The sequence below is a fragment of the Camelina sativa genome, chromosome 15 (assembly GCF_000633955.1).
Source record: "Camelina sativa cultivar DH55 chromosome 15, Cs, whole genome shotgun sequence".
In the NCBI taxonomy this organism is placed as follows: Eukaryota; Viridiplantae; Streptophyta; class Magnoliopsida; order Brassicales; family Brassicaceae; genus Camelina; species Camelina sativa.
The window spans coordinates 28,700,341-28,708,167 of NC_025699.1; positions in this window are offsets into that span (position 1 = coordinate 28,700,341).

Sequence of the window (7,827 nt, forward strand, 5' to 3'; positions counted from 1 at the left end):
GAAGTAAGGTTGTAGCTTTCGAGCGGCAACGATCAAGGCAAGGGCGAGTTTTTCCAAGGTTGGGTAACGCGTCTCCGCGTCGTTGAGAGCTTTGCTTGTGTAAGAAGTTGGGCGCTGATCGCCGCGATCATCCCGGACTAGCACCCCGCTTACTGCCGAGCTGGAAACGGAGATGTAGAGGTACAGCGTCTAGGCCTGGGCAAATAAACTGAACCCGAGGAACCGACCCGACCCCGACCTGCAAAAACCTGACCCGACCCCGACCCGCTTTTGTAAAAATCACCATTCAGTTTTTGTTTCCAGATACCCACAGGTATCGGGTATTACCCGAACCAAACCCGAGGAACCGACGATATCTGTTTGAACCCGAGAACACAAAATCATTCATACACCTTATCCCTTATGAATCGGCGATGATTTGATTTCATAAAACCGTTTGCCTTATTCTCCCTCTCCGAATCCTTGTGAATCTTCCTTAAAAATCATAATTGATTTTATAAACCAAAACCCATCCCCAAAACCTAAGTCCGCCGTTAGCTTCATTGTTGGGTACTTGGATTCTCCGATCATAGGGAGCTAGAAATCGATCAGGCAAGCTTAATTGTAAGCTTCATTCTCTTTTTTTTCTTTAATTATTGATTTGTTTATGTCTGAAACTATGTTGATTACTTGATACTATTTTTGTGCTTGGTCTTTTTTGGTCGAATTTGTTTATGTGTCTCTGATTTATAGCTCTATGAGGTCGTTTTATGGAGTTTATATGTATGGTTGCAGGATAAGAGCTTCACGTTTATCATCAAGACTCCACCTGCTTCGGTTTTGTTGCTTAAGGCTGCAGGTATTCTTTTGTCGAAGCACATAACCATTTGGTCGAATTTTTATATGTTTGATTCACATTGAATTTGATTTTTTGGGTCGAATTCTCTTCTTTGTTTTGTTCATAGCTGTTAATTTAGAATTTTAGATACATAACTTAATTGTTTGCTTTTTCAAATGCTATGTAAATGAGTAGTATCTTCATCAAAACTTGGTTTTCAAGTGTTGTATGTGGTAATCTCATCATCCCTCTTTATCTTCTTTCTTGTATATGTTAGCTCTAAGTTTGATTCTTTATTAGTTTACTCATTTGCTTTGCATAGATTGGTTCCATATGTTTTTTTTTTGTCTTTGTTGATGCCATGTGAGCTCCAGCTCTGTTCTTGTTCGTAGGTCAGATTCAATTCTTTGATGGTTATTTATATTCTTTGAGCATAATTGTTGAGAATTGAAGTCGGGTTTTGTACCCGTTGCTCAAAAGTTTCGAGCTTTGTAGATTGGCTATAGGGACTTGAGGCAGCTTCGTTCAAATCCCAACATAAGGAATACTTAGATTGTGGTACCCAATTAAGATCTTCTATGCTTAGTTTGGTTGCAAATATTTGAACTTTACTTTCTTTTCTGCCATGTGAGCTCCAACTCTGGTCTTGGTCGTGGCCTAGCTTTCTTTTTTTTGTTCAAGTAGTTTTTTAGATTCTTTGAGTATAATTGTTCTGAACTGAAGTGTTGTTGGTTGTTCCTTTGTTGTTATTCCTTTCAGATTCTTTCAGATTCTCGGTTGTTCCTTTGTTGTTGCTATCGGTTCTGAACTGAAGTGAACTGAACTGAAGTGTTTTTCAGATTCTTTTCTCGGTTGTTCCTTTGTTGTTGCTATCGGTTGCAGGTTCTGAACTGAACTGAACTGAACTGAACTGAAATGAACTGAAGTGTTTTTCAGATTCTTTCAGATTATTTTTCTCGGTTGTTCCTTAATTGTTGCTATCGGTTGCAGGTTCTGAACTGAACTGAAGTGTTTTTCAGATTCTTTCAGATTCTCGGTTGTTCCTTTGTTGTTGCTATCGGTTGCAGGTTTTGTTAGTTATGATTTGTGAACTTATATTCTAAGAAACTACAACAAATATATGATTTTTAGTTTTATATTTCTTAGCTTTACTGTATATTGTTTTGATTTTTACTTCTTTAAGATATATATCTTTAAAGACCGAATGTATATTGAGTGAATGTAATGTTGAGTGATGTTGTTGCAGAGCTGTTATCATACATGTTTTAATTCGATTATCTTTGAAATGTTGTAGATGGATTCTTCGAACAACCACGATGCCAATGATGTGAACACACAAGGACAAGGAGAAGGACAAGGAGATAGGTGTAAGATGCCTCCGCCAAGTGATAAAAGTAAAGGGAAGAGGAAAGAAGCTCCACGAGGTGTTGATGATGGTGGTAAACCTAAGAAGGTACCTGTTCAATGGTCTGAAGTCTGGAACCATTTCACGAGACAAGAGAAGAATCTGAATCTGGGTGATTGTCACTATTGCAAGAAGTCCCTTGTATGTCCAACGAAACAAGGGACTTCAAACTTGAAGAAGCATTTGGATACATGTAAACCGTACAAGGCATGGAAAGGGCGTCAGACACAAGCTGTTATTAGTGATGATGGAAAGCTGCAAGATGGAAGACTAACAGAGAGTGTCTTCCGAGAGGCTTCAAATGAAATGCTTGTTTTGGCAGAATTGCCACTTGCGTTTATTGAGTGTATGGCATGGAGACACTTCTGCAACAAGTGTAATTTATTCAAACCTCATTCAAGAAGAACAGCTAGTAGAGATATAATTCAGATGTATCTGGCCAGGAAAGTATCTTTGAAGGCTTGGCTATCTTCTCAGCAGCATAGAGTCTCTCTTACTACTGACATATGGACTGCTAAAGTTACACGAGCTAGTTACATGGTGATAACTGTGCATTTTGTGGATGCATAATGGTGCTTAAGGAAGTTGATTCTTGGATTTAAGTATATCACGGATCACAAGAGCAACACAATATCAAAGGTTTTACTTGAATGTCTTGCTGATTGGGGCATAGAGAAGTTATTCACCATCACAGTCGACAATGCAACTGCCAACAGTAATGGATTGAAGAATTTTGTTGAAGAGTTTAAGTTATTGAGGCATGATTCTTTAGTGTTAGATGGGACTTACTTGCACATGAGGTGTTGTGCTCATATCATCAACTTGATTGTTAGGGATGGTTTGTCTGAAGTGGGTGATAATGTGGCAGCTGTTCGTAATGGAGTGCAGTATGTTCGGTCTTCAGGTCCAAGATGTGACTCATTTGAGCAAAAGGTTGTTTCAGGGAAGATGACTAGGGGGAGTTTGCCAATGGATATGAAGACAAGGTGGAATTCTACATACTTGATGTTGACAAGAGCCATGAAGTTTAGGTTGGCTTTCCAGAAGATGGAGGATGAAGACAAGTTATATAATGACTACTTCCTGGAACTTGTCGATGGGGTGAAACGGAAAGGACCACCTTCTTACACGGATTGGAGGGCAATAGAGAGGTTAGTGAAGTTTCTTGGCTTGTTCTACACTGCTACTTTGGTTGTCTCAGCTTCGACTAAGACTTGTTCATACAAGTGTTATGGTGAAATTGTCACTATAGAGAAGAATCTCACGACTTTGAGCAATAGTTATGATAGTGAACTAAGCAAAATGGCGATTGAAATGAGAGAGAAGTTTACTAAGTATTGGGAAGGGATCAAGAATATTAACAAGATGTTGATTGTTGCTAGTGTGTTCGACCCTAGACAGAAAATGCAGTTTGCTAAGATGTGCTTTGACAAACTCTATGGAAAAGATAGTCAAGAAGCTAAGGGTATGAGCACATCTGTTCTTGATGTCATGAAGGATATGTTCAAGGAATATAGTGTCAACTACAAAGGATCAAGCACACAATCATCTCAATCGATTCCATCTTCTTCTGGTGCTACACAAGATCGGTTTATATTTGAATCAGTCTCAAGTGACTTTGCAGAAGAAATCTCAGAGTTTGAAAGGATGGACAATGCTTACACTGAAATGGTTAAGGAAAATGGACTTGATGATGAAACAAAGGATGAGTTGGATATTTATCTCAAGGATGCTATAGAGACTCCTAAAACCCTTCCTGGAATAGAATGGGATGTTTTGTCTTGGTGGAGACTCAATAGTCAGAAGTTCCCTGTTTTATCTGAAATTGCAAAGGATGTTTTTGCAATGCAAGTGTCCTCTGTCGCCTCTGAAAGTGCTTTCAGCACTAGTGGTCGAATCATTGAGCCTCATAGGAGTTGTTTAACTCATTACATGGTGGAGGTGTTGATGTGCACTGAGCAATGGATAAAACAAGATATGAAGATTAATGAAAAAGATTGCCTTGCAAACTCACAGATCCTTGCTGATATTGAACTATTTGATAGTCTTCAGAAAGGTAAGTATCCGATTATATTGAACTATTAAGTCTATTTTTTTCNCTATGGAAAAGATAGTCAAGAAGCTAAGGGTATGAGCACATCTGTTCTTAATGTCATGAAGGATATGTTCAAGGAATATAGTGCCAACTACAAAGGATCAAGCACACAATCATCTCAATCGATTCCATCTTCCTCTGGTGCTACACAAGATCAGTTTATATTTGAATCAGTCTCAAGTGACTTTGCAGAAGAAATCTCAGAGTTTGAAAGGATGGACAATGCTTACACTGAAATGGTTAAGGAAAATGGACTTGATGATGAAACAAATGATGAGTTGGATATTTATCTCAAGGATGTTATAGAGACTCCTAAAACCCTTCCTGGAATAGAATGGGATGTTTTGTCTTGGTGGAGACTCAATAGTCAGAAGTTCCCTGTTTTATCTGAAATTGCAAAGGATGTTTTTGCAATGCAAGTGTCCTCTGTCGCCTCTGAAAGTGCTTTCAGCACTAGTGGTCGAATCATTGAGCCTCATAGGAGCTGTTTAACTCATTACATGGTGGAGGTGTTGATGTGCACTGAGCAATGGATGAAACAAGATATGAAGATTAATGAAAAAGATTGCCTTGCAAACTCACAGATCCTTGCTGATATTGAACTATTTGATAGTCTTCAGAAAGGTAAGTAATCCGATTATATTGAACTATTAAGTCTGTTTTTTTTTTCCAGTTGTAACGGTTTACTAACATTTGTTTTTGTTTGTTTTCAGAGTTTGAAAATGAAAACAACTAGAACTCAGAGACTCATGAGGAGACATTATACTTGGCGGTAAGTTCAGCTCTTACATATTTTTGTTCTTTCAAGTGAGGTTTAGTTTTTAAAATGTTTGGTTTGATGTAATAGGTCAGGATCTATGGATAATGTGTTAAAGGCTGACATGCTGGGATGATTATTCTTTCTTTTTTTCTTTCATTTGCGAGACATGCTTTTCTTTGTTGGGAAGTTTAAGTTTCGTTTGCTTTGTTGGGATGTTTAAGATTTTAAGACATGTTATGCAGTTTCGTTTGCTTTGTTGGGATGTTTAAGTTTCATTTGCAAGACATGATATTTCTTTCTTTGTTAAGATTTCATGTTATGCAGTTTCATTTGTTTTTCGGGTTATTCGGATTTTATGGGTACATTTCAGGTTTTTGTGGGTACTTTGGGATATTTTTGAGTAGGTACTATCCATAACCGAATATATTTTGGATATATTACAGGTTTCATAAAGTCAATACTCAAATAACCCGAACCCGAGAGGAACCGAAGCTGACCCCGACCCGAAATTATATGAACACCTGTGCGGATCCTATATTCGTAAACCCAAAAAACCCAAACCCAAATTACCCGAACCTGGCCCCGACCCGAACACCCAAATGCCCAGTCTCTCCTTCTTCGGGCTTGACGAGTACCGGCTGAAGGCAGCTTCACAGGCGTCATCCCAATGAAAATCTTTATTGCCCCAAAGGAGCTGGTAGAATGGGAGACACTTGTCCGTCGATCGGGCGATGAACCGGTTCAGCGCGGCTATTCGACCTGTTAAGCGTTGTACTTCTCGTTTGTTGGTTGGCGATGGGAGTCCCAGCACTGCTTCAATCTACTCTGGGTTTGCTTCGATTCCGCGCTCCATGACGATATATCCCAAGAATTTGCCCGAGGTCACCCCAAACGTGCACTTGGTGGGATTTAACTTCATCTGGAATCGATCTAGGCTGTCGAAGCATTCGGCGAGGTGCTAGATATGATGTTCTGCTATAAGGGATTTGACTAACATATCGTCAATGTAGACTTCCATCATTTTCCCTAAGAGGTCGGCGAACATCGTGTTGACCACGCATTGGTAAGTCGCCCCCGCGTTTTTCAGGCCGAATGGCATCACCTTGTAGCAATAGGTCCCTCTATCCGTGATGAACGCGGTTTTTTCGCGATCGGCCGGGCTCATTGCGATCTGGTTGTAGCCGGAGAACACGTCCATGAACGAGAGGAGTTGGTTACCTGCTGTGGCTTCTACGAGTCGGTCGATGTGAGGTAGCGGGAAACAGTCTTTGGGGCATGCCTTATTGAGGTCGGTGAAATCGACGCATACTCACCATTTGCCGTTCTTTTTCTTGACCACCACCGGATTTGCCAGCCAGTCGGGGTATTGCACTTCCATTATTTGTTCGGCTTTCAGGAGTCGCTCGACTTTGTCTTGTATCGCCTTTGCTCGATCGATGCCGAGACGCCGACGTTTCTGCCGAACTGGTTTGAAAGTGATGTAGTCACTTTCAGTATCAATTATTATCAATCCACAATTTGCATTAACCAACACACCAAGAATACACAAAGATGCTTAATCTATTCTTAATCAAGGAAAAGTTCTTTTATCACAATCTTAGCTAACAAAATGACTCAGACAAATGAAAACAAGACAATGCAAACTCAAGGCAATAGAACACAACTAGCAACAATACTGAAAATCAAGAATTAACAAGAGAACCTTGGGCAAGGTAATTGACTTGGGAGATAGCTAATCAATCCTAGATGTCTAAGTAACAATCAAGAACAATCCTATGGCTAGAACACTTATGCAAATCAATTCATTTCCATGATAGAGATCCTATGCTAATCAAGTGATAATCAACAATTTCCAAAGGATCACAAGAAAAACATGCATTAAGAACAAGTTCATATACCACTAAGCACCCTACTCATCAATTTCCATTGGCTAGGAATGCAAAGCTCTTGAAAAGATTGGTTCAGGAATTTCATCAAACACCTTGTGGCCATGGAAATCCTAAAGTCTAGATTTAAGCTTGATCAAGGCTATCTAGCATTATTATCACTAATCAAGATAGGAAATGCATAAATAAAGCCCTAGACATCAAAGATCAACCATCTATCTCCCTAATCTCCCAAGCCCAAAGTTCTTAAAAGATCTACTCACTAATCATCATGATCACACAAAGGGAAGAGTTTTATCTTTGTGAAATCATAACAAAAGCTTGTAGATTAAGATATTTGAAAGACAAACTGATATTAAAACTGGAAAATCCACCAAAGATTCAACAAAACCAAGTATGGAAAATCTTAAGAACCCTAGGTGGCTACTTAACAAAAGCTAATACAAGAGATAATAGATAAGATAAGAGATAAGAGATCTGAGATAAGTCTCCACAATTAGGGTTGGAGTATTTATAGGAAAACATATACTAAACCGGAACAAACCGGATTAAAATTAAACAATTCAGAGAAAACCGGAACAAACCGGGTTTTGGTCTCAAAATGGCACACGATCGACCACTTGATCGACCATTTGGTCGATTGGTCCTCCTTCGTGATCGACCATTTGGTCGATCGGTTGGTCGATCGGCTGAAGTCCCGAAGTCTCGCACCTTGAAGTCTGAAGTCTCGCATGTGTCTCGATCGACCATTTGGTCGATTGCTCGATCGATCGTTCTGGTCTTCGAAGTCTCGGCTCGCGTCACGATCGACCATTTGGTCGATTGTTATGGTCGATCGTTTTGTCCTGTGCCATGTCCGAAGGA